We start from the raw sequence: 17,584 nt of genomic DNA, 5'->3' as shown, positions 1-17,584 counted from the left end.
GTTTTCGTTGAATGAAAACAGTGCTGTAAAGGAGTTAAAAAATTTTATTCAGGAAGTTTGAAAAAAAAAGTGCGAAAATTTCCTATTGGCTCTATCAGCTTATGCAATGTATAGAAATATTTTGATAGCTGAGCGTCATGGTGTTTTATCTTTTAAAAAAATTTTAAAGTGTTGAATTTGAGATATTGTTGTATCAGTATATGCTCCAATGTTCATTTCAAATAGGAAGAGCTTAAGGAATTTGTACTATATATATATATATATATATATATATATATATATATATATATATATATATATATATATATATATATATATATATATATATATATATATATATATATATATATATATATATATATATATATATATTCTTGTGTTTTTGAAGTACCTATTATTTTTTGGCTCTTGGTATTGATAGGGATATCTACCCATTGAATTTTATTACAAAGGATATAATTTCTTGATATTTTCAAATTAAATAATCGAAGTTTTAAATAAATATTCAACGCTTAATATTTTTAAATTTAATGTTTTCGATGTAAAGTTTTACTTTTTTTATCATGCAATTTTAGCTTCGTCTGCTGGATTTACAAGCTGATCTACCAGAAAGGAATAATTTAATTTTGAGATGTGCTGCTGGAATCTGATAGAAACTGGATGTAAAATTTTATATTTAAATTAAATCAATATGTTCGCCTTTATAAGATTAACTCATTGATTTAATTTAAATATAATTCAATTAATAGTTGTTAGAAAAAATAAGTTTAAGTTATTAAAGATATTTTCAAAGTTAGGAAATACTAATTGTGGCATCACAAAACTTTATGCTTTTTTCGATATAAATTTAAGAAATGTTTGGAAATTATCAAGTATTTGTAATTTACATGCTCAATGCTTTTTTATATCCTCCAGGAAATAAAGCACAGGGCAAAAAACAAAAACAGACCACCCTGAATAACTTTAGATCTAATGATCGGATCTTCACGTTCTAGAGTACTTAATCTTAATAGTTTGAGAGGGTGACCATAAATATGCTGATTAATTAATGCAGACGATATTTTAATTTATGAAATCAGATACAAAGGCGTACTTTATAGTTCTTCTGAAATAGAATTTTGAAAAAGTCAGATATTTAAAATTCGATTCCTCAGGATCAATTCGCACCGAGCATCAGATGTAGATCTTATTAACTCTCGGCCACAAAGGCATTATCATTGCGTACGTTGACGGGTCTGCGAAGAATTTGCACCAATCAAATACGAAAACATTTTTGCGTTTGAATTTTATTTCTACTTTTAACTAACGTTAAAAATAGTTGCCATGAATCGCTGCAAACTACAGTAGTTTCAGTAGTATACAGTTGTTTCGCTACTTGTAGCCTTCTGTTTCCGACCACTGATCAAAAAATATTATTTTTTTTTACAACAGAACGGGTACTAAGCATTGAAACAGGAGGGCCATCACATTTTTTTCGTACATTATAAACATATACTTCTGTTACTAGAGAATTTCTGTATTTTCAGAAAATATTTTTCTTTCTTAGTAGTAGCAGAAATTATGTATTAATACATTACATTAAATAGAATTGTGTCCACCATTACATATGAACAATTTAAACAGTACTACGCGATAAGATATCACCATTAATAACTTTCGTTCTAATGATCTGATTTTCACAAACAAAGTGTAAATCTTAATGGTTACATCAGATGAAGACACCCATTAAGAGTTCTAATCTTAATAGGTGACTTCAAATATGCTAATTAATTAGTGCTAACTATTAATTAAGTTACTAAATCAAACACAAGAACGTTCTTTTTCTGAATAAACCTTTTTTACATATTTGAATTCTTGACTCTTGGAATCGGGAGGGAAGGGGGCAGCTGCAATCTAGGAATTGTGGTTCTTATATGTATTTTTTTCTTATAACCGTCGTTGAACGCCGAAATAAAAGTTTTTTTTCGGGGGGGGGGGGGAAAGCTTACGACTAAATGTTCAACTCCGTATTCTTGTATTTTTTTTAACCCAATCCAGAAGACAAGGAAACTCCTGGATGAAGTATTGGGAGAAATTTGCCTTCGTGGAGCACTGTTTTGGATGTAACGAACCCGCGTTTGCGTTGCATGGATCACGAAAAAATATCCTTCCAATGATAAAAATCACGAAAACCTCCCACGGTTAGCCTGATGGCAAGGGGACACTAACCCATGATGATATTTTGAGGTAACACTGCGGTCGGTGCAAGACGGAATCATCGACCAGCCATCGCTGGTATTCGACCGCAGGGCACCTCGTTGGAAAGCGACCGCTCTATCGTCTGAGCCATCCGTGATTCTTATAGCAAAACCGAAACGGATAAAAGTTTGGTCTCCTTAATGTTTAATAAATCATTAGTAATACAACTTAATAATTTATTAAGCAGAGGCATCTTTAATAAATTATTACAAGATCTAGAAATGAATAAACTTTTCAGATATCTTATATTTCAATTGAATTGAATTTATCTGTTTATTTTAAATAAATGAAATGTTTGTTTAGCAGAAACTAAATATTACAAAATTATTTAGAATTATTTTTAAAATTAGCATCGATTATCTGAAAAATAAATAGTGCCATTGGATAAGTGTGTAAAACTTTATAGGAGGATATATTGAATATTTTTGAAGAATAAAAACGTTGGGAGCTTAGAATTGGCTTCATTAGTAAGATATGGATATACTAGTGCCAATATACTGTAAATCATAATCCTAAATTTATCCTAATGCATAAATAATCATATGTGAACTATCTAAGAGCAAATAACATGATTTGCTTTAATTTTTTTTTTGCAAATTTATCATTTTTATTACAACATAATGAATAGTCTACTATTGTTTTTTGTTAATAAGATGAAAATTTTACTCGAATCACACAAATGCTCTGAATCTTTATTACATTTTTTAATATTAGTTAAAACGTAAGGCATTTTTTTTTTCATTTTATTTATTGCTACAATCAAGCATATGGAAGGCTACAGCAAAAATTCACCAATTTTCTACTAATATTGTAAAGAACAAATTTTATGTTTTATGTAGGAAGTGGATTGTTACTCGGAAGGACAAAATATTCTTTAAAAAATTATTCCGTGTATTTTTCAAAATTAATCTATTATCTTTAGATTTTTGAGTTGAAGTTATTGGAATAAAATTATTAAATAATTGAAGAACGGATTTTTTCATTTCTTTACAATATATATATATACTGCAAAACTAATTAAATAATTAGTTAATTATTCCTTCTTTAAAATACTAAAGCTGTAAAGCATTTTTTATAAAAGAGTTGTAGAGTTTAGAAGATTGTTGTGTTGTAATCTGCCATAGTCACCACCTTAAATATTGATTTTAAAATTTTTTGCCAAAAATGAAGTAACTATGTATGCATATTAGTGGACTCACATAATTATTTAAGCGAAGAAGGAAGAAAACATACGATAAAAACTGTCGAATCAAAAGTTAGATGAAAAACATCTAAGCCAGTACCTGATTGAACTAGGAGGAGTATCTAAATCACATTCAAACTACTCATTCGTTCCTACGGCATTCAAACATGTTTTGATTTTTCAGTTAGTACCATCTTCAATTCAATTGTACCTGAATTTTTGCTCTTCTCTGAAATATTAGTTATGTTAATGTTGCATACTATTTTGCTTAAAGTTTAAGAAGAATAATAGTAAAAAATATATAAGCGGTAATCGTTGTAGAAATTACTAATAAGTTACTAATAGTACTTTGGAGTTCACAAATTCTGACTTGTGATCATTTTTAAAAATAATTTCTTCTTTAAAAAGAAGACGGGGGGGGGGTTGAAAATCTCTTTGAGCTAAGCTTCCCGCGAGAGCTTCTAAACATAATAAAAAATAAGCAAAAATTTCAAAAATAATCAAAAAATTTCGAACATTTTTAATCGCATTTTTGAGTCATCACGTTTTGACGCACTCAATTTTTACAGATTCTATAGTAAATGTTTAACACGTTTGCTTTAAAACGATTTTATCGTAAATCTAGATGATTATTTAAGCAGTATTAACGCTTTTCAACGTAATTTCGAAAATCCCGAATTTTTATTACTATATTATTACGACACGCGAGTTTCAGATCGTCCACTTAAATAAACACTTTAGGCTCACTTTGTTTGTGTCAATTTCATCGTAAATCTAGGTGACTTTTAATCTTTCTTTTTTTCGGCAGTTATAGCGTATTCATATAGAGAGTAGTTATTGTTCGGCATTCCCACATAGTATAAAAAATTCCGATGATTTTATTACGACATGCGAATTTTTAATCGCGCATTTGACATGCTTTATTCGTGCAGAGTTCAGCATAAATTTAAGTGATTTTCTTAAAAATTATTTTATACTTTTCCACGTGATTTTGACTATCCCGTCATTTAATTACGATGTTATTACGACACACGAATTTCTAATCGGAAGTTAATTTATTTCGGTACGGTTTTATCGTAAATCCTAATTATTTTTCCTTCGTTTCTTCAGCAACGAATTTGATTTGGTCGAATGTCGTAATGAATTGTGATTTGGTCGAATACTGAATATTCGGCGGGAAAAAAATCGGCCGAATACCGTATATTCGAGGTCAAATAGCGAAATGTTTTTGCAGCATAGCAACATTGAAACCAAAATTCCATTGCTAAGTATAATATTTTCTGGGAAAACGTATTCAGAAAACAAAGCTAAAAAATAAGGCCTATCAGAAACGCTTTTGAAAATGCCGCACTTATCATAAAAACTTATGTTTGCATACAAAAGGGAAGAAAATAAAAATTGATCTTAATTTTCGAAAGAAAATTTTAAGGCTGAACATCTCAGTTTTCCAATTACCAGAAAAAGTACAGAAAAAAGAATAAGTCCAACAGAAATGCTGTTAAAAATTGACACGTTTTAATAAAAACGTCCATAAAAAGATTTTTCTTTAAAAAGAGAAAATGAAATGTTAGATAGAAACAAAAACATAAAGTGTTCAAATGTCGAAAAACATAAGATTTTTTAAGTGAAAATTTTTTAAATCAGTTCTTAGAACTAAAAGTATCGAAAAAATGACGAAATGGACCTATCTGAATATATTTTTTTTAAGAAAAAGCAGAAATGCAAAAACTTGAGTTCACTATAAAGTAATCTAGTTTCAATTCTTCAAATTTTGTTTTTCCACTTGTCATCTGGAAGACAAATTTGCAAGCCATGTTCAGAAACATGGACATTAAATTTAACAAATTTGTATAAAAATTATTTCTAATAATAAACAATACTATAATATAGTTAAAAATAAGGTTTTATATTATTCTTTATCATATCTATACGAATTCAAAAAAAAGTTAGAAAAATACTTTTCTAAAAAATACTGTGTTGAATATTTTGCCCATAATTTGATCAACTAAAAGTGTGACAAAAGGGCCAAATACTCATTACTTTAAATGCACTAATTTAAATGTAATGTTATTGCAGCCTGAGAAATTCACAAAATGGTGGAAAATGGGAATTTTCGAACTGCTCACTGTTTGTAATTTTGATTTTAATTTCTTGTTGCTTGTTGTGATCTTTTCTGGTAAAAAGAAAGAAAACGTTTACTATATAAAAAAAAATCTAATATTCAATAAAAAAAAGTACAATAAGTATTGAATTTTATTTTGAACTATAAAAGTTTTGCTTTTATTTTAAGCTTTTGTTTAAGCCTTATAAATTTACTTCAATTGAAATATTAAATTTAAATTTGCATTACTTAATACAGGGTGCGCAGCCAAATTATTCAACAAAAAATAAGCACTTTTCAAGCACTCAAAAATATTTTTAAGCACTTTAAAAAAATATCATAACTAGGCAGGGCTGGAAAGTTTTTGACAATTGGCGGTTTTATCTTGTTTTAACCGTCGTGTCAAAAAAAAAAAAAAAAAAAAAAAAAAAAAAAAAAAAAAAAAAAAGCGATTTGGCATTGTTTTTGATAATTGTCAAATATCAATGAAATTTTGAATCACGTAAAACGAATAGCGTTTTCATACTCTACGGACTGTCAATACGCCGAAATAGATTAGGATTGAATGAATTGTAAAAACGTAGAACAATGTGAACATAATGGTCAATGTGTTGGCCAATGTGTCTTTTTACATAATTCGAAGCGAAAATAAACTTAGTAAAGGAAAAATCTCATTTTAAAAAGGGGAAAATTAAGCACTTTTTAAAATCATCCAATGAAAAGAGCACCTTTAAGGGCTTTTAAAAAACGAAAATTGAAAATAAGCACCTTTAAGCACTTTTTAAAAACGCTACGCACCCTGTTATATATATGTACAAAATTTTTTCCTACTTTCACTCTGTGAGCATTGAAGTTTTTTTCTTATTAGAATTTATTTTTGATATGAATTTTTGTATTGCATAATATGATAAAAAAAAGCATTTATTTTCTTTAATGTTTATTTATTTCAATAAATCTATTTTTGAATGAATTCTAATAATTTAACACCTTTAATTTTCTACAAATATATTACTAAGTTTATTGATAAAAAAATTAGAGCACTAATCTTAAAATAAATATTAGTACATTTGCCATCAACATGTCTAAATACATGTGCGGCCCTTCGTTAGTCAACCTCCTGTGAAAGTGGCCCATCACTCAAAAAGGTTGTGAACCCGTACATTAAGGGGTCCAAATTGCACCCTTCTCCTGATCAAAATATTAAGACCATATTTCTCAGGTTGTTGCCACCACACATATTTAAGAGGACAGAAATCCAAATCCGTATAAAAAAAGAGGTATATTTATAAAACGAATACGTTTTCCAGTCTGATTTCGTAACTCAAAATCGTCTGCACTAATTAATTAGCATATTTGAGGTCACCCCCTCGAACCATTAAGATTGGGTCCTAGAACGTGAAGATTCGGTCATTAAATGAAAAGTTATTTAGAATGGTCCGTTTTCTTTATTGCCTACCTAAAATATCTCACAGAAGAAATTTGACCTATAAATAAAAAAAAAATTATTTAAGATGTCCCCTCTAGCCTCTCCCCTCTTCAACACTATATCTTATCTCCTTCACTAATTTTTCATACAAACAGATTAGAAGCTTACATTATGTTTAAATTAGCAAATAATATAATAAAAATTGTAAATCTGAAATAAAACATGATAATTTTTAATTACATATTTTTTTTCTTTTCATATTGTCGACGCAAAGTGCTCTTAAAGAAAAGAAAAAGTGTACATTTATTTCTTAAAGAAAATTTAGACACTAACAGTAAATGCCTGTGTAGTAATAAAGAAAAAGAAAATGAAGGAAATAAAAATGAAAATATGACCACCGAAGCCGGCGTCTTCAGGGGGTACTGGTCCCGGTAGCCATAAAAACAAAACCATTTCTAATTGAGGGAGAAGCAAATGCTTAAATTAACTCTTTCAGTACCCCGATGGTTTTGCATAGAAGTCCAGGAAAAAAAACACGCTATATAAATAACAAATTGAGAAAAGAAACTCAAACAAAATCATCTGAAAAATAAAAACTCACATATTCACAGGTCAGACATCAATTTCTCAGGCAAGCCGAATGAAAAGAAAAAACTATCTTTAGGTTTTAGTTTGACCCCCTGAAGACGTCGGCTTCGGGGGTCATATTTTCATTTTTATTTCCTTCATTTTCTTTTTCTTTATTGCTACTTTTTCTGAAATTTCTGCTGTTTTTTAGCGCATTTTTTTTTCAAAGAAGTTTTTTTCTATTTAGAATTTAAAATATTTGTGTTTTCTTTTAGTATTGCCTGTGTAGTAACCTGCACATGGAGTCTTTAAAATGTTGGTAAATCATACAGTAACATCTGCTAGTACTACAGGGTTAACACTTTCATGAAGAGCATTTTTATGTTAGCAAAACATTTTTTTTAATAACACTCCAAATTGCCGATTACTGGTCAAGTGGTTACTGTACTGAAGTAAGGGGCGAGTTGCTGTGGGTTTGAATATCACGATAGGAATGGATGCAACTTTCTCTCTCCCTGTATTCTAATGTCCTTTCTTCTAAGTGATTTTATTTTATTTTATGGCCATTGTTGAACAGCTGACGAGCCAAATTTAGGTTTAGGACTTCTAATGTTCTACTCCATAACCTTGTAATTTCCAACCAATCCAGAAGACAAGGAGACTGCTGGATCTGTATCCCTAGAAGTATTATTTGTTACGGGAACAGGGAGGACTTTGTGATTAGAAAGATTTAACGTGCATTAGTCACCATTTACTACATGGAGAGTCGTCGACGGGCGGGGATCGGACCAACGACTTCTTGGACATGGATCCAGTGCCCTACCAACCAGGCTATCCCATCCCTTCTTCTGAGTGATTGTGTGAATGTAACCAGCCAAGCCGCGATGGCTCAGGAAATAGCGCGATATCCAATGAGACGAACCGGGTTCGAATCCTAGTCGATACGAATTCCGCATCCGGCTTGCACCGACCACAGTGCTAACGTGAAATATCCACAGTGGTAGACGGATCATGGTTTAGAGTCCCCTTGCCGTAAGGCTAACCGTGGGAGGTTCTCGGGTCTCTCTCTCCATGTAACACAAATGCTGGTTAGCTCCATTAAAAAGTCCTCCACGAAGGCAAATTTCTCCCAATACTCGATCCAGGAGTTCCCTTCTCTTCTGGATTGGGCTCAAAATTACAAGGCTACGGAGTTGAACATTGGTAGTCGTAAACCCATAAAATTGGGTCGGCTGTTCAACGACGGTTATAAGATGTAACCAGCCCTATAAACGGATTTGTGGTTCAATGACATGGACGTCGATACTCCACCGTCGAGGCTTAGATACAGATGCCCAATGTGTAGCGATAAGTGAGGAGCAATTCTGAGGCCAATAGGAAATAAGCCCAAGTGCACGCCATTAAAAAAATGCTCCAAATTAGAATATTTGAAGGTCCTGAACGTTTCTAAGGAAAATCTCGAAATAAAAAATAATTTATTTAAATATTTATATTTACCTGTGATATCTACTGACATGCTTGATGATAGCAAAAGGTGTACGTGTTAGAGTCAACCACTTCTTATTCACTCTATAAAAACACACTGAGAAGGACAAATTTGGTCATCCTTCCCCTCCAACTGCAACAACCATTTCTCCTGCAAGAGACATCGTTTTTCTGTTACAAATTTTCCCATATCAAAATTATTGATGGTCGCATTAAATTTTTTTTTATAGTTTCAGTGTGATTCATGATGGTCCAACATCATTTAATGGTCACCATCATCCAAGATTTTCCATTACATGTTCACGGTTTTCGATATACCAACAAACTTCCATCATTCTATGATGGAAACTAATACTTTAGTACTATGACGCTTAACCATCAAGAGAAGTTTGACTCTCATGGATCAGCAACCCATGATTTTCTCAACTATACATTTCCTTGATGGGAATTCTTGTTGGTTCTCAGGAAAATACCATCAAAACAATCTGATTTTTTTATTTTGAACCTTCATAAATCAGTTCCTGCATTTAGGTGATGGTTGTTCATGATCGTTCCAACATTTGATTTCTAAGATACTATGATGGAAATTCTGATGGCTCAAAAGGAACAAACCACGAGAACAGATTGCTATTCTTATGTTGGAACATCATCGAATTCCTAGATTGAGGTGATAGTTACTTATGCTGGTTAGCATCAAAAAATATAATGTTTCATGATTGAATTATTGATGGTTATCGAGATTATGTCGTTCCATCAATGGACAACCATCAAACATTTTGACTTGTGTAGAGCAAAAATCATCTCAATGCCGAAAATGGTGGCAACTACTTTACACTAAAGTGAATCACTGTACATAACTCTTGGTACCTAAGTGCTTTGCTACACATAGAACCAAAGACAGTTTTGGACCACCATTTTGGTATTCAACAACTCTAAAATTTACGAGTTCAGTAAGATATGATACAGATGTGAGTTGGTAAAGTTATTTTTATGATACAACAAGTAAGAATCATTAACTAAGGTTGCATATATATGTTACCGTGAATAATCAAAATCAAGAGAATGTCGACTTTCACTAGTAAATGTCAACAATCACATAGTCATGTTGGTGATTGTCCGAAATATTTCCTATATCCGATTTCATATTAACCTATTCGTTTGTATTATTATATGAATTCGATATTTTAATATCTGATGAAAATAGATTTTGAGAAACATCAGTGTTTGGAGTACGGGTTAAAAGCATACTGGGAAGTGGCACTAGACCTTAAAAAAAAAACAATGATATAGGGCATACCAGACAAATGTATACCGGGTAGAGGCAATAAACCAGACCTAGTTTAAAATTCGGACATTTACCAAACAGACTATGTGACTGCCAACTTCAAAATCACCAATTTCCGTCATTCATAGCAACATATGTCTATAACGTTTATAGCATTTGTTTTCATTTCCATGAAAACCATTATTCAGCTTCATATCAAAAATAAATATGGAAACTAAGACTAAACTCTAGTAGTGCAAATTCAACCTTGACCTTAAAAAAAACATGGATGTAGGCACTTAACTAGACCTTTAGTTTGTCTATGGTAAGAACTCCCCCGCCACAATGTCTGAGGCCGTCTGCTGCAACGAAACTAGAATAGCGCATTTCAGTGCGGAATAGCTTCTATTCTCTTTAGGGCTGACATAATAGACCGAAGAAAAAAAAATTCCTTTTCTGTAGTCGACCAGAGTCAAAACCTGTCCTAAACAGTGACCCCACACCCCTACGTAAAATAGTTATACCTCGTTACCATAATCACCGCCATGGGTGTAGACAAAAGACTAGGGAAATTCTTACTTTAGACGAATTGTAGTAAATATTTTGAACTCTTACTAGCGACTATATAATTGTAAACATTCACCGGTGGAAGTTAACAATCACAAATTTCGGTCATTCACTGTATACTAATTTTTAAAATAAAATTTGTTTGCAAATCGAACTTGCACAAATGAACTCAAACTAGGCTAACTAGCTAAACGAATGAAATTTAAATATTATAAAATTATTCAGTGGAATTGACCATTTTATGTAAATCTTCTAATTAAAACGTAACTATTTTTATTACACAACTCAAAACAAATATGCTCACTCACATTTCACTGCAGGTGTGCATGAATGCCTATTTCAGTATAAGCTTGAAATAAAATTGACTCACACAATGTTTGGAGTTTTTCAACACTCAATTCGGATGGGTATTGCACCGTAGTTTACACAGACAAACTCATTCCCAATGGTTGTGAGTCCTTTTATAACTGACAATAATCCAATTTTAATATTTTTAAATTTCTCAGAATTGTAAGACAAATTTCCTGTGTTAATATTTTCCAACAATTAAGGGCAAGGATCATGTTTGAGTTCTCCTTAAATGTCTTAAATGAAAAATCCGACAAATGCAACAGTGAAAAAGTTTAGCCAATGAAATGTGGCCTATAAAATTTCCCTCAAAAGCAATATCATTTTTCATCAGGATGAATAGCTTAGAACATTTTGAAAAACATATGTGAAAGACTGGTCTGTATTTTTTGGCATATAATATTGTGCAATATAGATTTTTATATTTAATGTTTCACTGATGACTGAAGCCTTTAATAACTAAATAGATGTTATAACACAGTTTTATATATAAACTTGCAGAAAAATGTGTTAGTATTTCTTTGAAGATTGCATAAATTGAAAGTGCCCAAAATCACTTTTGTCCATCAGCATGCTGGCTACTAACATTCAAAAAAATTATTCCTCGGTATTCCTCTAAGCTTTGTAACTAATGATAAAATTTCATTATTTGTACACTTTTTTAAGCATTTTTAATTGCTAGGTGAATATGAATTAAAGATAAATATGAATATTTAAAAAAAAATTTTTTTCAACAGGATTATACTTAGCAAACATTTTGCCTGAGTGAATTCTAGTAGATGATAGGCTTCATTTATAAGTGTCGAAGAGAAATTATGAACGACATGCATCATATTTTTCACTACATAACTTATTCTTGAATAACGTAAAGAGATTAAAAACTTTTAAGTAACAAAATATTGAAACTAAATTTATGCAAAAATAAATATTTCTCAAATAGAATAAATTCCTTGCAATTTAAAGAATAAGTTAAACTTGTTCTTTATTCATATGTGTCAAACTCATTCAGTGTGCGTAGCCAAATTTTTCAACAAAAAATAAGCACCTTTTAAGCACTTTTCAAACACGCAAAAAATATTTTTAACACTATAAGCAAAAAATATTTTTAAGCATATCATAATTAGACAGGTTTGGCAAGTTTTCGACAATTGATGGTTTTATCTAGTTTCAATGTCAAAAAACAATTTTGACATAGTTTTGACAATTGTCAAAAACTCAAAATTTTAGCGTAACGATAATTATTAGCTATTATAAATATGAAGTATTTTTAAATTACCATACATGTAAAATTGCAAGTGCTCCATCAATTATGTTCTTGAATTATTTTAACATAAACTTTTTTTATTTTGAAAATTACTGCCAAAAACTCAAATTTTGGTGCAGAAAATATTAAATAATTATAAATAAAAATATATCAAACTGAAATTTATCCAATAACTTAAATTGTTAGACTATTAAAAATAAAAATACAAAAATACTTAACAATGATCTTATTCTTTATATGTAAAATCAGTTTTCATTTACTTCCATTTTTACTTTTCGTTTCCCAAAAGCAAAGGATTACAAAAAAGTAGTTTTAGAGCTTCCAAGTTTATATTTATATGAATAAGACCGATATTTGAAACTGTTGTTTTGTTTGATGCTTAGCTGTATAGACTAGAATGTTGACCTATTAAACTATTAAAACATTATAAAATAGCAGATAATTAAGAAATTAATTTTAATAACTGTACTGAATATTGATAGTAACTCAACTGAACCCATAAATTGATTGATTTAAGAAATTATAACTCATTTAATCAAACATTTGTATATTTTGTAAATTATAATTAGATTACTTATAAGGTAATATATTATATTCCTGATTTACAGGATATATTCCTGCACATATTAGCAGGAGTGCAGAAAAATCTCTGCCCCTAATGTATTTTATCGAAATTTCCACCAAAATTTTATCATTTCTCTTTCTTTTAGTACCATACCTTTTGAAAAATATTTTTGGAAAGTTAAATATATACAAGAAAAAACATTTGTTTGACTTTACATAATTCTTGAATAAACGAGCATATGTTAAAAAATTTTAGAAATCTAAATGCAGCAGGACTTCTATTTAAGGAACTTCCATTTTGCGAATTTCTCAGTTTTCCGATTTTTTTCAAGGAACCAAAACCATTTTGAAAATTTCTTCGTAAAATAACTTCCAAATATCTAAGCGAATTTTCTATATATCGAACTTTTCTTTGAGATCCACTTTCCCATTATTATTTCTGAACATTTCAAACTTGTTAACGCATTTCATGTGAGAAATGACATTGAATTGACTTTCAAATTTTCGAGAAAGCAGTAAAATCCCTTTTTGTTTGCAATTCAGACGAAAAACTCAGACAAAATTGGCGGATTTTATCAATTCAACATAAGAGCGCATTTTGTATGAAATTAAAATTACTTTTATAATTAATGCAGCTATAATTTCGTAAATAAATTCAGCTTTTTTAGTTGAAAATGTATGTAGCATTATACTGTAACACTGGGTAATGTTCTGCTCTTGCTTTACATGCAGATTTCTTTTATGGCTAAGATTTGCAAAATAAATAGCAGATACTAGTTTACAAGACAAAAGTGTATCAATTACTATTTTAATTATGTCCAATGTTCAAGAATTTGAAACCTGTTTCGTGTTGTTGAAGTATTTCGAAAGGTGATTTTCTATTTAACGAATTTTTCATGTCACGAACTTCTTATCGGGATTTAACGACTTCATTAAATAGAGATCCGACTGTATATTGAAAAAGGTAATAGTTTATAAAATTAAAGATACCACTCATAAACTTAAGGAATTCTAACTAATAAATACACAAATTGACATTTAACGTTTTTTTAACAAGTAAAATTATACAAAGTGACACATTTTTTAATAATAAAAAGTTTTGTAGGAACTTTTTTAGACGGAAAAATTTTCTTTGGCTGCCTGAATATCCCTCAAAACCTCATTCGCATGATTAGACATTATCTTCGAATCTACACATAAGTAGCGTAAGTAGTAATAACAAACAATAAGAGTCAAGAAGCTTTTTTTTTTTTTAATAAGTTAAGATCAATTATTGGCGAACTTGTCCTAGGAAGAAAGAAACTTGTCCTAGGTTTTTGTCAGCTTTCGACAATTTTTGAAATCCTTCGACAGATTTTTGACGTGCTTAATCAAAAGCCGTCAAAATCCAACACTGTGACGACAAAATCCAACACTGTAATTAGGATATGAACAGTAATAAAAAATGTCTTCTTCCTATTGTTAAAAGTTCTTCATAGAAACATTACCAAAATGCAAAATAATTTCCAAAGATCTTTAACTGATCATGATAAAATAACTATTGGATGATGAAGAACTTTTTTTCTTGATTACATTAGCCACCACAAAAACAATTTATACACACTTTTTAAGCTATTCAATATTAAGTGGCTCATTTTATTTTTAAATCAATAATTACTTTATTTAATTATGTAAAAAAATTCAAAATTTTAATTTAACTATTATTTTGAAAAGGTTATTGAGTGTATTTTTCAGATTAAAATAAAAGTTATTTATGAAAGCATATTCAACGAAACATTAACAAGATTAATATTATTGATCATACCGAATTTGTGTAAACATATGTAAAAAATTAAGCAAACTAAGCAAACTAAAATAAATTCATATTACATACGTAAATTAGTGCATGGACCCTAAAAATATTCATTTTTGTTATTTGGTTCAGTATTTCTTCAACACTAGTAAGACTGAAACTTAGTATACACCTATATTGCCCAAAAGTAGTCAAAATAACTGGATTGTTAAAGAATAACTAACTATGTTGAAAGAGAAATTTGTTTAAAATTAATTTTATATTTTTTTTTTAAATAGTTTAGTTATATGACAAGTTATTAGTAAATATTTACAATAAAAAAAATATACGTTGTACAAAAAGTCACAAAATTCTAAGAAATTGTGTCATTATATTCATCATTGTTTTTCTAATTGAAATTAAAAAGCAATCAAAATAACTTCCTTAGTGTTAATGAAATGATCGAAAATATTTTTTAGTAATTTTGAAATGTAAATATGATGAGTTTAGAAGCTAAGCATTTTTGTTAGAAGTAAATTATTACATGGTTATTGCATTCCTAACTTTTAACAAATATGATTTAATTGAATTTTTGTATTTCAATTGTTTACAAATGAAATCATTAAGAGATCAATTGAAGTTTTTTGGACTAACAAACCTGAATTTGTTTACATACCTAAACATTGGATTTTTTTTGCTGCATTTAAAATATTAAAAACCCCTTAATTCAAACTTTCTTTAAAATATTGCCTCTAATTATTATTGAGTTCTCATAAAACAACTTAAAAATACTGAAAATTTTAAAATTAATAATACCATAATTAATAAAACTTTAAAATACAATTCACTACAAAATCGCAGGTTATCCATTGACAAAATGGCTGTTGTCTAATTTTTTGGGGAAAATAAACTTCACTGTTTTCATCTTGAACATCTTTAACTCTTAATCCTGAACTGCTCTGTATACAATTTTGCAGACATATTTAAATGCAGCTCAGACTCATTCTGTGTAAATTCCTTTCACGACTGAATAGACATTGAACAGCCAATCGAGATCATTATTAATATTTTCGGATGGGTACAATGGTGTTTGATGGAGATTGAAAGCTGCATCATACACCCGCTTCGGATTCACAAGTTCATACATGAAATATGACTTGAAATCTAGGCTTTTTTTTTTCAATTTTACATGAATAGTGAATGAATCATTTATACTGCGTGGAAGACTGTCTATGGTCTTGTGCAAGTTATTGTGTAAGTTGACAATGGATCTTTTCATCCCCAACTGGTGATCAACACCAATTCTCGTATTTACATGAACGGGGTTCGGAGAACCACCATTTGGTCGGGTTCAATTCTCTCAACCACTTTGGTACTTTTGTGAGAGACGGGCTTCATGTTTGCGAACGGAATCCTTCGTTTTCCCGTTTGTGTGTAACGTTTAAGGTATTCCCCCGTCTACGTTCTTTGGCTTTTCCAGCCTCGGTAAGTTTAGGCCTCGGCATCGCATTTTTCTTGCTACAACTCTAACTTTTGGGACCATGTCAATCAGGTTGGATTCCCTTCATTTGTGATATTCACCTGAATTAGTAATGAAAACGATCCGGTTTGAACACAACTCAAGAAATGCTAATGGGATCCCTCTGGTCCCATATCTCAAATACAAACTCACCGAATTAACGCGTAACAAAATTAAAAGTGAACAAAAGAATTAAAAAAAAATATCAAACAGCAACGGTTGCCACAGTAACGCATGCGCACTGTTTACTATTACTCTAGATTATTGAAGCTGAAAAGTGGGGAAAACTTGAAATTCAAAAAAAGATTCATTTTGCCAATGGGAAAAAAGTACTAAAGTACAAAAAAAATTTATGAAATATTTATGCAATTGGTGGACGAAATTAGGAAATATTAATCCTAAAATTCTCAAGTAATTCTTAAATTTAATGAATAAAAGAAAGATGGAAGTTCTTAGGTGATGAAGCTTTGGGATTCTTCAATGCTCTGGAGATCCACATGAAAATATGTAATTAGTGAATGATCCCAAAGTCAAGTTCGAAGATAAGGGTACTGAACTGTAAACAGAATATCACGGGAAGGCCATTTGCGGCGAAGACGATGGCTCGTCATCCACGGTGAAGTTAACAACAGAAATAAAATCGCTATTAGGGAAAAAAATTTGAAACTGTTTAGTTGGTTCCCATAATCAGCAAAAGTTCGAGAGATTTTTTGCGGTTCGATTCCTGAGGGCGGAAATTGAAGTCCGAAATTGAGAATCTCTTGCAAAATACAGCAAAGTTGCACATGAGAGGACAAAAATCCTTCCCACCGAATACAGCTCAGTATACGCACATGCGGACCCCCAAGTATTTCATCAAACATGTACGGTTTTTTTCATACACTACGGCCCAACAGTACGACGAAGTAGATAGGCAGGGGTCTGTTTAGAAGAAATTTGGGTCCGTTAACGGACCCTTCACAAAATATCTTTTCATAAAAACGGACCCTTCACAAAATATTTTAACTTGAAAACGGACCCTTCACAAAATATTTTAACTTAAAAACGGACCCTTCACAAAATGATTTTTCTTTTAATCGGACCCTTCACAAATTTGTTTATCTTCATTATTATTTTATTAATCGAATAAACCTTTACCAGGGCAGAAAACAAGAAAGATGGATGTAAACGAATTAAGTTTTGTCTTCGGCAGACGATTCTTCCATTATTCGTCCTAACTTAATATTATGCGTTCAGCAGTATAGGCTAAATACCAAATATTTGTATGTTGCATCCCTAATTTAGAAG

At 30.4% G+C, this 17,584-nt stretch overlaps 1 pseudogene across 1 annotated transcript in view; it reads right to left on the bottom strand.

Annotated features, from left to right (window-relative positions):
• The window catches only part of LOC147812647 (beta-ureidopropionase-like), a 117,791-nt pseudogene that overhangs the window by 72,361 nt on the left and 27,846 nt on the right, over window positions 1-17,584 (bottom strand). The window contains exon 12 of the transcript XR_015433340.1: window positions 9,013-9,151. The product of XR_015433340.1 is annotated as a beta-ureidopropionase-like (transcript). The remainder of the gene's footprint in view (window positions 1-9,012; window positions 9,152-17,584) is intronic.

Source organism: Parasteatoda tepidariorum, chromosome 4 (assembly GCF_982258835.1).
Source record: "Parasteatoda tepidariorum strain Cologne lab strain chromosome 4, Ptep-v5.0, whole genome shotgun sequence".
Taxonomy (NCBI): domain Eukaryota; kingdom Metazoa; phylum Arthropoda; class Arachnida; order Araneae; family Theridiidae; genus Parasteatoda; species Parasteatoda tepidariorum.
This window is presented reverse-complemented; position numbering and strand designations above follow the sequence as displayed.